This window comes from Rhinatrema bivittatum, chromosome 7 (assembly GCF_901001135.1).
Source record: "Rhinatrema bivittatum chromosome 7, aRhiBiv1.1, whole genome shotgun sequence".
In the NCBI taxonomy this organism is placed as follows: domain Eukaryota; kingdom Metazoa; phylum Chordata; class Amphibia; order Gymnophiona; family Rhinatrematidae; genus Rhinatrema; species Rhinatrema bivittatum.
Genome location: NC_042621.1, coordinates 115766298 through 115781783, shown reverse-complemented (window position 1 = coordinate 115781783; position 15486 = coordinate 115766298). Strand labels below are relative to the sequence as shown.

Genomic DNA, 15486 nt, shown 5'->3' with positions numbered 1-15486 from the left:
CCCCCCAAGGCTCCTCTCTTTCCTCCACTCTATTTAATATATATCTCCTCCCTCTTTGCCAGCTCTTATCGAACCTTGGCCTCCCGCATTTCATATATGCCGACGACATCCAGATTCTCATACTTATCACTGACACACCCTCCAAAACCCTCAAGATTTGGGAATCAGCCCTCACCACCATCAATTCCCTGCTTACTGACAACTTTCTTGCCCTCACCACAGCAAAAACAGAACTACTTGCCATCGCCACCAACACCATCACCAACAACCCCCAACCTATCAGCCACCCTACACCAACTTTCGCTACTCACGTCCGCAGCCTCGGGGTGAACCTTGACACTCACTTTAGTCTAAAAAACTTCATCAACTCCACACTAAGAGAAGGCTTCTTCAAACTACATACTCTAAAGAAACTCAAACCCCTTCTACACCTGAGTGACTTCCGCACCATACTGCAGGCCATCATCCTAACCAAAATTGATTATTGCAATGCCATTCTCCTAGGTTTACCAAAAAGCTCCATCCAACCCCTACAAATTCTTCAAAATGCTGCTGCCCGCATCCTTACAAAATGAACATATCGCCCCTGTCCTCATGCACTTGCACTGGCTGCCCATTTCCGCCCGGATTCAATACAAAACACTCACCCTCATCCATAAATCCCTTCACAACAGCGACATGAACTGGTTCAATGAGCACCTCCTCTTTCACAACTCCAGTAGACCCTCCAGAAAACAACATGTAGCTACTCTCCAAACACCTTCCCTGCCCTCTGGAACAACATGCCTCACAATCTACGACAAGAACCATGCTACAAAAAGTTCAAACAAAACCTCAAAACTTGGCTGTTTACTGTGGATTTTCTCCCATTCTGTGCCTCTGGAAAAAGCAGGTTAGTAAATTAAGGGAAAAAAGATTTCAAAAGCAGGACCTAGCAATAATAAAAGATTATGCAACTTTATCTCTAAAAGGTATAGAAATAGAAGAAAAAAAATGGGGGAAAATGGAAGGAATTAGCAAGGCAGACCAAAATAAGAGGAAACAGAACTAAGTATTGTGAATAATTTAACTAGTATTGTTGGGGATTGAATTTGTTTGTTTTGTGAGGACATGGTGTGTTAAAGCCAGAGTGAATGTAATTATTGTAAGGAAAATAACTTAATGGAAACTGAATATTTGAGCAATAATATACTTCAGGGTTTTTCATGCTATAATGTCTATATGCAGTTCTTGTAGTCTGAATGTTTTTCCTATGTTTCAGTGTTCATTAGCTGTCAGCTAATAATATTAATATATGAAGGAACATAATTTACATAGAAATATAGAAATGACGGCAGAAAAGGACCAAATGGTCCATCCAGTCTGCCCAGCAAGCTTATGGTAGTATCTGCTGCGCCATACAAGTTACCCCCATACTTAACAGTTTCCCAGACCATTAAGTCAGGGCCCTTGTTGGTTGCTGTTTGAGTCCAATTCTCCATCACCTCTTGCTGTTGAAGCAGAGATCATTGTTAGAGTTGCATCAAACGTTTCAGGCATCAAGAGCAGCAAAAATCATTGAATATCACTGAAATATTAGAAATATTGCTGCAGTCTGAAATTCAATCGAGGGGCACTTTATTGGTTTCATTTGCATTCGAGCAGGATCGAAACTTGGTCTTAAAATATTTCTTCAGAAATAGAGTGCTCCAATATTATGGTCAACAAGTTTGGGTGTACCCGGACATAGTCCAGCCTACACAGGAGTGAAGAAAATATTTTCTACAAATGAGACCTGAAATTCTGTCACGGGGGGCCAGTATGGTATTAAGATATCCTTGCAAATGTTTAATAAAGTTCCAAAATGAAAAGTATATATTCTATGAACCGGAACAGCTGAAATGTTTCCTGGATGGAAAAGGGTAATGTGGTTCTACTAAATAAAATAAGGGAAAAGTATCGCATGATGGAGGTTTATTCCTTAATTTTAGTAGTAGTAGGAGCTCCAGTGTTTTTCTTTGATTTTACATCTTGCCTCCTAATATTTCCTTTCTGTAAATTAGAGATGTGAATTATATTTTGTTTGTACAGAATTTATATTTGAAATTATATTTACTGGAATTTCTATACTTTAGATGGAATGATTGTAAAATATCTGAAATGGCAAAATTAAAAATTAAAAAAAAAAAGTTTCAGGCGTATTAGTTAAGGGTGGTAATAGTCACATCAGCAAGTTACCTTCATGTTTATTTGTTTTCCAAGACCGTAAAATTCAATGTCCTTGTTGGTTGCTGTCTGAATCTAATTCCCCTTTTTCTCTTTTTTCCCTGCCATTGAAACAGAGAGCAATTATTGAGTTGCATTAACACTATGAAGGTTTATTGGTTAAGGGTAGTAACCGCCATACAAGCAAGTTACCCCCATGCACTCTTTTCTTCATTTCCATCTTCTAGCTTTTAGGGATCCACAGTGTTTATCCCATGCTCCTTTGAATTCTTTAGTGTTTTTGTCTTCACTACCTCTTCTGGAAGGGCATTCCAGGCATCCACCACCCTCTCCATGAAGAAATATTTCCTGACGTTGGTTCTGAGTCCTCCTCTCTGGAGTTTCATTTCATGACCCTATTTCTACTGCTCATATCTCCCCTGCACCTCCTTTCCTCCAGGTTATTTAGGTCCTTCAACTTCTCCTCTTAAGTCATTTGATGAAGACCCCCGCCCCCCCCCCCCCTTCCACCATTTTGGTTGCCCTTCTCTGGACTGCCTCCATCCTGTCTCTGTTCGTTTTGAGATATGGTCTCCAGAACTGAACACAGTATTCCAGGTATGGCCTCACCAAGGACCTGTACAAGGGGATGATCACCTGCTTTTTCTTACTGGTTATTCCTCTCTCTATGCAGCCCAGCATTCTTCTGGCTTTAGCTATTGCCTTGTCGCTTTGCTTCGCCATTTTCAGATCGCTTGACACTATCACCCCCAAGGTCCTTTTCTTGCTCCGTGCACAACAGCCCTTCGCACCCCAACACATACTGTTCTTTTGGATTACTACACCCCAGATGCATGACTGCATTTCTTGGCATTGAATCCCAGGTGCCACATCTTTGACCACTGTTCAAGCTTCCTTAAATCACATCTCATTCTCTCTACTCCTTCCAGCGTGTCCACTCTGTTGAAGATCTTAGTATCATCCACAAATAGACAAATTTTACCTTCTGTCCCTTCTGCAGTGTCACTCACAAAGATATTGAACAGAACTGGTCCCAACACAAATCCTTGTGGCACTCCGCTTAATACTGTTCTCTCTTCAGAGAAGGTTCCATTTACCATCATACGCTGTCTTCTATCCTTCAACCAGTTTGTAATCCACACCACCACTTTGGCGCTCACTCCCAAGCTTCTCATTTTATTCACAAGCCTCCTGTGCGGGACCTAATCAAAAGATGTGCTGAAATCCAAGTAGATGATATTGAATGCTCTTCCTCGATCCAATTCTTTAGTCACCCAATCAAAAAAATCAATCAGATTTGTCTGACAAGACCTTCCCCTAGTGAATCCATGCTGCCTTGGGTCCAGCAATTCTCCTGACTGTAGATCATTCACTATGTTTTCCTTCAGCAAAGTCTCCATTAATTTTACCATCACCGAGGTGATGCTAACCGGCCTGAAGTTTCCAGGTTCCTCTCTGCTACCACTCTTGTGGAGTGGGACCACTCCCGTTTCCAGGGATCTATTGAACAGGGCATGCAGTGGGCCCGCCAGCACATCTCTGAGCTCCCTCAGTATCCTAGGATGAACATCATCCGGCTCCATGGTCTTGTCCACTTTCAGTTTTCCTAGCTCTTCTCATGCATTCTTTTCTGTAAACGGAATTTCATCTACCACATCTCCATCTATGGTCTTGTCAACCAGCAACGGTCCTTCTTTTCCAGGGTCTTCTTTAGTGAATACTGAACTGAAGTATTTGTTTAATATTTCCACCATTTCTTCATCTCTCTCTCTCCACACATTGCTCCTTTTCACCTTTCATTTTCACTATACCACTTCAGGCCTCCCTTCTTTTTCTGATATGAGAAATGTTTTGTCTGCTCTCTTTACCTCTTTGGCAATTTTTTCTTCTGCTTGACCTTTTGCTTTCCTGATTTCTTTCTTCGTTTCCCTCATTTTTAACAGGTGTTCTTCTTATGTTCCTTTTTTTGAGAACCTTTATACTTCTCGAATGCTGCTCTTCTTGCTTCAGTTTTTTTCAGCCAGTTCCTTAGAGAACTAGATCAGTTTCTTTTTCCTTTTATTCTTCTTTATTTTCCTAACATATAGATTTGTTGCCTTTGTAATAGCTCCTTTTAATTTTGCCCACTGTTATTCCACCGCACCCATTTTCTTCCAGTCTTCCAGTTCTTCCTCTAGGTACATCCCTATTTTGACAAAGTCCATATTTGTGAAATTCAAAACTACGATCTTTGTGTGACTTCTCTGTATCCTATTCACGATATTGAACCATACTGTCTGATGATTACTACTGCACATGTGAGCCCCTACCCGAACATCAGAGACATTATCCCCAATAGTGAGCACTAGATCGAGGATCGCTCCCTCCCTCGTAGGTTCCAATACCATTTGTTTGAGCAAAGCACCTTGAAAGGCATCCACTATTTGTCTACTTTTTGTAGATTCCACAGAAGGGATGCTCCAATCCATATCCGGCAGATTAAAATCTGCAACAAGCAACACTTCTCCCTTCTTTCCCAACTTTTGGATGTCCTCAATCAGGTCTCTGTCCAGTTCATCCGTTTTGGGTTGGAGGCCTGTAGATCATACCAGTAAAAATAGAAGCAAAATCTTCTCTTTTTAGGATGGTCCATAAAGCTCCATTGCAATTCAGTTGCTTGGATATTGTTTTTGACATATCCCAGAGCTACTCCTCCCCCTTTTCTGTCCTGTTTGTCCTTCCTTAACACCTTTCATTTATTTAATTTATTGAAGGACTTTAAATAGTTTGTGAAATAATAAAATGTTAGCCCCTTTTTTTTTTTTAACATCAGACTAAAGCAGCAGAGATGCGAATACACAGTGCTGCTTTTCGTGTGCATCAGTGTAGTCTGTTTTGCCTGCAGTGGCATTTGCCGTTTTGACCTGCATTTCAGCTGAACAAGGAACAAGCTCATTGAGCAGCAGATTTAAAATTCTGGACTTGCAGAGCACAGAGGGAAAAATAATCCTGCAGAAATCATTCCACATTCTATAGAACAGGAAGCATCTGTCAGAGCTTGAAAAGTGTAGAACTGATCCAGCTGTGCTGTTCCTTTAAGAAAACAATGACCTGACTATTGGAGGAGGGGCAGTTTCCTGAGAATCAGGTGCATGGCTGAAGGGATGATGTCATCCTTCTAACAAGACCTGCCCCATGGAGAGAGAGCGAGAGAGAGAGAGATACACACGCACACGCATGCAGAAGAGAAAAATATTTTTTTAATTGCTGGTCTCCAGCTGAGAGGAGGAGGAGAACGAGGAGGACATTGACAGAAGTCAGCAGTTTGTGAGTATTAGAACTATTGCTACCATCTCTTCAATACTGCAGCAGCAGTGTCACACAGTTTGAAGGTGACACATTGCTTGTTTATATAACTTGAAAATTACATACCTACTGTACAAGCTGGTTTAGGGAAATCCTGCATGCTAGACTTTATTGCTCCTATCCAGTGCTACAAAGTGCTAAAGAGATTTATGTATGCCTCAGTAAGCACAACAGTATTGTAGTTTCTGTTCTTTTTTTTTTTTTATGCATCAGAGCTTGACGTGATTTGGTTAATTGGGCCAGCAACATGAAACATATGTTGGAGCTAAAAAATGTGAACCTGGAGAACCTGGCTCATGTTCCCTTAACTAACGCTCCTGTATGACCTTGAACAAATAACTTAATGATCTTCAAATGTAAATTGTAAGCTGTTTGGATCAGGGACATTGTAACTGTAGCAATTATATTGCACACTGTTACGTACAAGGATGGCATTATGTAAGCAATAAATAGTATAATTATCGGACTATTGTAGATACATAAAAAGCTTAGTTGAATCTCTCTTAATTTATATAGAATTCTTTAACATTTTTGTACTGGTTCTACTACTTAGAAGAATTCATAAAGAATACATGAGGGACTTAAGTTTCCACTGTTTGGTACATCATATTTTCCATGAGCACTTAATAACAGTAATAATAATTATTATTGTAATATAGGACTTTGGTGGTGATCAGAGATTATTGCATATGAAGAATACTTGCCTGATTTTATCCACCAGGCTTGTAGTTCTGATATAGAAATTTTATGCAAATGAAGCTGAGAAAGTGCCAGTGTAAACAGCAGGTGGGAAGTAAGCAAGAATGATATGGTTAGGGGAAGGAAGTAAGGAAGAATTCAAATATTTTTTTCATGTTTCTGAATAAAAACATTTAGCCACTCTGTATTGGGATAATGTACAGTAACTTGCAAACAAAATTTGCAATCTGTGATCCATGGTTAGCAATGTTTTTTTCCAAGAAGAGGTGTTTAGTTTTGGCTCTGTTTCTCTGAAATGACAGGTTGCTGAAAGAGTTGTAGAATTAGCAAACTCAGCAGTTGTGGGTAAAGCTGAATCACATATTGGTGTTAACCAATACTGATCAATCAAATACCTGCTTTGGAAGTAGCTATTAACATAGTTGTATCCCTTGCAGTTGGCCATAGATGACCGTTGTGCTATATGAGGCAATGTGGACAAAAAAAAAAGTTTTCTGATGTGGGCTGATGATTAAGGATCAAGGAGAGAGGCCGTGCAGGAGATGAAAAACAGAACCCCAGCCCCCAATTTCTTAACAACTCTTGTTTATCAACTAAGAGGGTCATTTTTCAAATCGTATTAGGGCCCTAACGCCTGTGATATGCCATAATAACGCATGCGATAAAATAACATATTGCGAGATGTGTATGCCAATTTGAAAAATGTAGTCAAGTGGGAGGGGTTTATGAAAATGAGGGGTACTTAATGTTGCTTGCAAGTCTCTGTTCTTTCCTGGTTCCTCCTTTCAATCCCTGAGTCCCATTTTCCCTAATCCCCAAATCCCTTTTCCTCCTCTGATCTCCCCCAGCTTTTGAGTCTCTGTTATTCCATTCTTCCCCTCCTCTTCCACATCCCTCCCTCAACCAGTTTCTGAGGCCCTGCTCTCTCCCCAAATTTCAAGTCATCAGTCTCTCTCTTCCTCACTCCTGAGGACCTTTTAAGGAACCTGTGACTGGGCACATCTAACCTGGTGCTGCTGCTCCTGTTGCTGGCTCTGACAATTCTTTCCTCTTCCCTTCTGTGACCTACACAATAGAAACCGGAGTTATTTTGAAATGAAGGGCTCTGTGTTTACGGAGACCCCCATAGTTCAAACATCAGCTGTTTGAACCACACGGGCCTCATGCATGTCAAATAGATTCCATAGATTCAGGGTCTCGTGGTTGAAAAGAACTCTCATTTCAGCTGCACAGGCTTGAGGAGGGAAGAGGCATCTGAGTCTGTGGCAGGAGCAGCAGTGCCATCTGAGTCTGTGGCAGGAGCAGTAGTACCATCATGGTGCCCTTCAGGCTGTGGCACCTATGGCCAAGGCCACTATGGCTCTGATTCTGTTCACTCTATCCTCAACCCCTCACCTCCTGCTCTCTGCATGCTGTTTCCTGGGAGGGGAGGGGCTGAAGCAGGAAGCAGAGCGTTCTCAGATAATTGGCATATTTGATTAACTGGCATTCCCTTTTACTCATGGATTGCAGGTAATAGGAGTTCATGTACATATACAATATGTCACAGAGATGTGAATGGGATGTGGCGTGGAGGAGTAGCCTAATAGTTAGAGCAGAAGGGTGCCAACAAGGGAAACCAGGGTTCAAATCCTGCTGTTGCTCCTTGTGACATTGGGTAAGTCACTTTACCATCCATTGCCTCAGGTAAAAGATTGTAAGCTCTCTGGGGATAGGGAAACAGCTATAGTACCTGAATGTAATCTACTTTGAAGTGCCTGAAAAATGAAATATCAGATAAATAACTGTATTCAGTGTTCTTTGTAACAGTAGATTTCCAAAAGATTTTATCTTGGATTGTTTATATACTGCCATAGGTAAGGTGTTTTCATGTAATGGAAGGCAATAGTAAAACTAGGCAATCAAATTATTTTTTAAATGACACTTTTATATGCACTCCAGTTAGCATGGAAGCAGGCAGTTTAGTGATGTCACGATTGATGTATGTTTCTCATTTCAGGTTTATATAGTATATTTGTCTAATAAATGTATTTGTTATAAGAACATAAGAATTGCCATACTGGGTCACACTGAGGGTCCATCAAGCCCAGTAACCTGTTTCCAACAGTGGCCAAACCAGATGACAAGTGACTGGCAGGATCCCAAATAATAGATCTCATGCCTCTAATGCCCAGGGACAAGTAGTGGCTTTCCCAAAGTCTACCTGGTTAATAATAGTTTGTGAACCTTTTCTTTAAGAACTTGTCCAAACCTTCTTTTAAACCCAGCTATGCTAACTGCCTTTTGCCACACCATCCAACAATGAATTCCAGAGCTAAATTTTGTGTTGAGTAAAAAAAAATTTTTGCTTAGATTTGTTTTAAATGTGCTATATACTAATTTCATGGAGTGTGTCTGAATCGATTCACATTTATCCTTTCTACTCTAGTCATGTTTTTATAGACCTATTTCATATCCCCCCTCAACTGTCTGTTCTCCAAGCTGAACAGCCCTAACCTCTTTAGCCTTTCCTCGTAGGGATGCTGTTCCATCCCCTTTATCATTTTGGTCACCCCTTTTTTGTACCTTTTCCAGTTAAGCTATATCTTTTTAGTGCTGGGGTGACCAGAATTGTATACAGTAGTCCAGGTGCAACACATGGAGCAATACAAACGTATTATGACATTAGCTATTTTATTCTTCATTTCATTCCTAATAATTTCTAACATTCTGTTTGCTGTTTTTACTTTCACTGCTCACTGAGCTGAGGATTTCAAAGTATTGTCCATGATGACATCCATATCCTTTTCTTGGGTGTACTTACTATTACGTACTTCCTTTCTCCCTTTAGACTACAGAGGAAGGGACCTCTGCAGTCTCAGTAATGTATTTCTTTTTTGTTGGTACTTTAAAAGGTATTGCAGTTTACAGAAAGTTCAGTTTTCTCCTCTTCAATAAAAGCTCCTTGAAATAAAGGTATTATGCTTGCTTCTTCACTCATGCATCTCTGCAATATTTACATTTGAAAGAAAGCAACATGAGCAATAATGAAAATTAAAACTTGGTTTGAATGAACATATTCTGAGTAACATAAACATAAGTATGACAGTAGATAAGGACTATAAGGTCCATCTAGTCTGCCCAGTTTAATTCCTCTTCATTGCTGTGGTCCCCCAGTTGATATGTTTTTCCTTTCACTGTCTTAAGGAATTCTGCCACTGCTTTTGCTTCCACCACCTCCATTGGGAATCTATTCCATGCATCTACCACCCTTTCAGTGTAAAAATATTTTCAAATATATTATCCTAAATTTTACCCCCTTTTAGCTTCTTATGACTTGATGTTTAGATCCAGAGAAAGGCGACCAGAATGGTTTGGGATCTGTATCGGAATACTTATGAGGAGAGGCTGAAGTATCTAAATATAAATACCCTGGAGGAGAGGAGATACAGGGGAGATATGATACAGATCTTCAGATACCTGCACAAACTTCAAACCTTTCCCATTGGAAAGGAGACTATAGAACTAGGGGTCACAAAATGAAACTCCATGGGGGACAACTCAGAACCAACATCAGGAAATATTTCTTCACGGAAAGAGTGGTGGATGCCAGGAATACCTGCCTGGAAGAGGTGATGAGAACAAAAATAGTAAATTAATTCAATAGGGCATGGGATAACTGCTGTGGATCCATAGAAGTTGGACATGAAGAAAGGGGTGTATAAGGGTAACTTGCATGGAGTGGCAGTTACTACCATAAGTTACTTGCTGGGCAGACTTGAATGGACCATTTGGTCTTTATCTGCCATCATTATGTTAATAGAATTTCCTTTCCATTGGAAAATGCTTGATCCTTGTGCATTATTTATACCGTCTAGGAATTTGAATGTCACTATCGTATCTTCTTTTCTCCTTTCCTGTAGAACAGTGATTTTCACTATTTTAAATGTAGAGAGGCCACTTTGGCAAAAAATCTTCACTGGCCATTGCCAGTCAAAAGTGGCTGATGCTTTCGGCAAGGTGCCTAGCCTGGCTGCTCAGGCACACTCAGAGCAATTTGAGTAATTACAATGAAGTCTGCTCCCCCACATACACTCTTTCTATCCCTTCCCCAGCTATTTTCCACCAATATATTTGCCCCATTCAAATCATCCCAGCTCCTCTCTCCCCACATACTCTCCTCCAGAATATACACACTTTGCCTACCCCATCCTAGCCATTTTCAACCTCTACCTGCCTCTCTCATCAGTGTTCACCATCCTGCCCCATCCCCATCTCCTCCAAGCTGGATCTCCTCCCAGGTTATTAAACCTCCTTATCTTCTCCAGAAGTTTGCTGCCATTGCTTCCTCTGGAACAGGTTATTCTCTTTTCTTCCCACACTGCTTAACTCTTGGTGAGTTTGAATCACACAGTAACCAAACTTCTGCATTGTTTTCACAGTCTTGTGAGAATTGAGTAGAGGTGTAGCTTAGTTAGAGTAGCAGGTTGAGAACCAGGGAAGCCAGGGTTCAAATCCCACTGATGCTTCTTGGAACATAGATACAAATTTAGGAGCGCATCCACAAAACTACGCTATGCCATTTACCACAATATGAAAGCTGTTTTTCGTGTGGTAAATGGCCTAATGTGGGGATAATGTAAGGTATTTGAAATATCTCAGGTTATTTCAGCCCAGCATTGTCTGTAAATAATTGCTAATCACCTCATTATTAGACTAAACAATGTAAATCAAATAGATAATGCAGCTTGCTTAAAAAAATCGCAAGGTGCAATGTTTGACCTGAAATTTGCTACAATTCAAAAGTTGTAGCTAACTTTCCCCGGGAGCATCTTGATTCTAACATATTTCCTGATGCTCCCAGGGCAATTGCTTAACGGGGCCAATGACCCTGAATAAGGCCCCTGCACACACAAACGTCATCAAAAGCCCTGGGGGACTCCACAGTTTTCCCTCAGGGAAAAATACCGCAGCTTAGTGAATGATCCCTTAGATTGTAAGCCCTCTTGGAATAGGGAAATACCTACTGTACGTGAATCTAACCAGCCTTGCGATAGCATTGAAAAAGGTGTGAGCTAAATCTAAAAATCAAATACAAATACGTAGCCCAGGAGTTTGGGCAGAGCTGGCAGCCAGCCTCTGGAAAAATTGGGGGGGAGAAGATTTAGGGGGAAGAGACTTGGGGTAGATTAGTTCCACCACTGGCCACAAGATCGTGCAATAAAGAATGCTACTCTCAGGTAGCATGTTTAGAATGTTAAGTCTCATCTCCTATGGCTTTTGATGAAGAGCATACATCATTTTGGTATCCTTTTCTGGACTGCCTCCATGCTGCCTATATCCTTTGAGAGGTACAGCCCCCAGAACTGGACACAATATTCTAGGAGAGGTTTTTATGAAAACCTGTACAGAGGCTTTATCACCCCTTTTATTGCTGATTATGTCTCACCCTTTCACTCTAGCATTCTTCTGGCTTTGACCACTGCCTTGTTGCACAGTTTTGCTATCACAGTGCATGTTAGTAGTGTAATAGTAAATAAAATGACTTGCTTTGTAAGCTGAGTTGTATGTTAAAGCTGTAGTAGGAGTAGTAGCATCCTATTCTGCTTTTTATTTTTATTTCTGCAGAAGATTTTGATGCTAGAAAAGAGAGAAGAAAAGAGAATTAGACATACACCAAACAATTATGATCTCACATTGCAATCCAAAATCCATAATTTAGGGTTAAATGGATTGTGTTCCAAGACTAGAAAAAAAAATTCCCTTAAAATCAAGTATATAAGCAGGTATATTAGTTATATCTTTATTTTACTGAATTGTTTTTTTTTTGACCTAGTAGGTTTTTCCTGTTCTGTTGGGCTTCAAGTTTAGTTGGAACCAGGGCTAGGACCTGGTATTATGAGCTTTCATTTGTTACTACTGGAATTTTTTTTATCACTATTTTATATTCCTTTCTGACTCAAGACCAATAATTGCAGTAACAGTTCTCAATGGGGGCCTACACACCACGATTTCTCTTGGAAACATGCAGTTGTGAACCCTAAGATGCCACTAGGTGTCACCACTATGCAATGCCTGTTGCTCCCTTCCTCAGAACTTCAACACTACCTCCACAGCAACCCTTGCCTTGACTGGCCCAGGAAATAGAGTCCTGTCCTGGGAGTCAAACCCAGGCCTTCTGCATAGCAGTGCATACCTCTACCCCAGAGCTGACCCCCAAATTGTTACTGTTTCATCTGTGATTGTGATGCACTTAACTTTTGCTGGAAATAACAAGATTATGAGCAGGATTTTGACAATTCAAGATGGTGATTTCCCATCCATTTCTAATAAGAACCCCAAGGTTAGCCCAGCTGGTCTTGAACTGGATGTTTCTGGAGGAAGCAGCACAGAGCTTTGCAAGTGAGCCATAAGTCTAATTATAGGCTGCAAAGTTTCTAAGTAAACTTGCCTTCTTTGCTGGCTCTACAAGCTTCACCTAGCTGCAGGCTCATTGGCTCAGCAGAAGCCAGCCCTTATTGGCTGATTTATATAAATCTCTCTGCAGCCCTAATTCCCTGCTAGCACAGTAAAATCTATGGAACTGTTTCCTGAAGCTCTGTTTCAGCCTTGTTTCTGCCTGCCTGCCTGGATTTTTGTCTTGTTCAGGAGGATGAAGAGTAGAGCTATATAAAAAAATATTAAAGCAAGATAATTGCAGTGCTTACAAGGTAAGGAGGAAGCACTATTGGTTAATGTGGAAAAGAATGGAACATCTATATATTGGGGCGGATTTTCAGAGCCCTGCTCGCGTAAATCCGCCCAAAACCGGGCGGATTTACGCGAGCAGGGCCCTGCGCGCCGGGAAGCCTATTTTACATAGGCCTCCCGGCGCGCGCAGAGCCCCGGGACTCGCGTAAGTCCCGGGGTTCTCGGAGGGGGGCGTGTCGGGGGCGGGTTCGGTCGTCGCGGCGTTTCGGGGGCGTGTCGGCAGCGTTTTGGGGGCGGGTACGGGGGCGTGGCTACGGCCCGGGGGCGTGGCCGCGCCCTCCGTACCCGCCCCCAGGTCGCGGCCCGGCGCGCAGGAGGCCCGCTGGCGCGCGGGGATTTACGCCTCCCTCTGGGAGGCGTAAATCCCTCGACAAAGGTAAGGGGGGGTTTAGACAGGGCCGGGCGGGTGGGTTAGGTAGGGGAAGGGAGGGTAAGGTGAGGGGAGGGCAAAGGAAAGTTCCCTCCGAGGCCGCTCCGATTTCGGAGCGGCCTTGGAGGGAACGGGGGGAGGCAGCGCGGCTCGGCGCGCGCAGGCTATACAAAATCGATAGCCTTGCGCGCGCCGATCCAGGATTTTAGTGGATACGCGCGGCTCCCCGCGTATCTACTAAAATCCAGCGTACTTTTGCTTGAGTCTGATGCGCAAGCAAAAGTAGGCTGATCGCGCTTCTTTTAAAATCTACCCCATTGTGTGTAATATACAGGTATTCATCACAGACAGAAGAAATGGATAGAAATTTAAAGGAGGATATTCACAGAATTACCATGATGGGGGAGGGAGGAAGCTATTAGAGATGTGAATCGTTTTCCATATCGTCTTAACGATAGAAATCGTGTGGCAGGGCAAGAAAATCGTGTTAGGCACGATTTTTTAGTTAAAAAAATCGTTAAAAATCGTTTTTTCCGATTAGTGCGCACTAACTGGGAGTTAGTGCGCACTAACTGAAAATGATACAATTTGACACTTTTCAGGTCAGTTAAGGTCAGTTTAGGAATGAATATGTATTCCTATTGGCTGCCCTCTTATTTATTCATGTTACCAAGCTTCCCACTGACAGTATATGGGGGATGGGAAATGGAAACAGTTGGTAGCTTGGCAAAACAAGTAATGTGATCAGTCAATGTGACTAGAACTTGTGCCCTAACCCTGATACCAGGGGTATTGTGATCTTCCTGCACACAGTGCCCTATCCCTATTAATACCAGGAGTGTTGTGATCTTCCTGCACACAGTGCCCTAACCCTGGCACCAGGGGTGTTGTGATCTTCCTGCACACAGTGCCCTATCCCTATTAATACCAGGAGTGTTGTGATCTCCCTGCACACAGTGCCCTATCCCTATTAATACCAGGAGTGTTGTGATCTTCCTGCACACAGTGCCCTAACCCTGGCACCAGGGGTGTTGTGATCTTCATGCACACAGTGCCCTATCCCTATTAATACCAGGAGTGTTGTGATCTTCCTGCACACAGTGCCCTAACCCTGACACCAGGGGTGTTGTGATCTTCCTGCACACAGTGCCCTATCCCTGGCACCAGGGGTGTTGTGATCTTCATGTACACAGTGCCCTATCCCTATTAATACCAGGAGTGTTGTGATCTTCCTGCACACAGTGCCCTATCCCTAATACCAGGGGTGTTGTGATCTTCCTGCACACAGTGCCCTATTCCTGATACCGGGGGTGTTGGGATCTTCTTGCACACATCCCGGTATCAGGGATAGGGCACTGCGTGCAGGAAGATCACAACACTCCTGGTATCAGGAATAGGGCACTGTGTGCAGGAAGATCACAACACCCCTGGTATTAGGGATAGGGCACTGCGTGCAGGAAGATCACAACACTCCTGGTATTAATAGGGATAGGGCACTGCATGCAGGAAGATCACAACACCCCTGGTATCAGGAATAGGGCACAGGTTCTAGTCATATTGACTGATCACATTACTTTTTTTGTCAACTACCAACAGTTTTCATTTCCCATCCCCCCAACCATCACCTCAGTTGGAACCTTGGTAACATCAATAGATAAGAGGGCAGCCAGCCAATAGGAATACATATTCATTCCTAACTGACCTTTACTGACCTGGATAGTGTCAATAATTTGTATCATTTTCTGTTAGTGTTCCCGAGTTTCCATTTCCATTTCCCATCCCCCCAACCATCACCTCAGTGGGAACCTGGTTAACATCAATAGATAAGAGGGCAGCCAGCCAATAGGAACACATATTCATTCCTAACTGACCTTTACTGACCTGGAAAGTGTCAATTTGTATCATTTTCAGTTAGTGCGCACTAACTCGAGTTAGTGCGCACTAACGGGAGTTAGTGCGCACTAACACGATTTAACAATTTTTAACAATAAATCGTTAGAATTTCTATTGTATCGTGTTCTATAACGATTTAAGACGATATTAAAATTATCGGACGATAATTTTAATCGTTAAAAAACGATTCACATCCCTAGAAGCTATTGCTAGGGGATTTTAGTCTGCTGAATGTTGTTTGGGAT

The 15486-nt window shown here is 42.1% G+C and overlaps 1 protein-coding gene across 11 annotated transcripts in view; it reads left to right on the top strand.

Moving 5' to 3' along the window:
* The window catches only part of USP54 (ubiquitin specific peptidase 54), a 533711-nt gene that overhangs the window by 84502 nt on the left and 433723 nt on the right, over nt 1–15486 (top strand). The window contains exon 1 of one of the 11 annotated variants that reach the window (XM_029608958.1): nt 5395–5511. The exons of the other annotated variants lie outside the window; for them this stretch is intronic. The gene's annotated coding sequence lies outside the window, so the exon portion shown is untranslated. Of the gene's footprint in view, nt 1–5394; nt 5512–15486 lie in introns of those variants that run through there. 11 annotated transcript variants of the gene reach the window in all.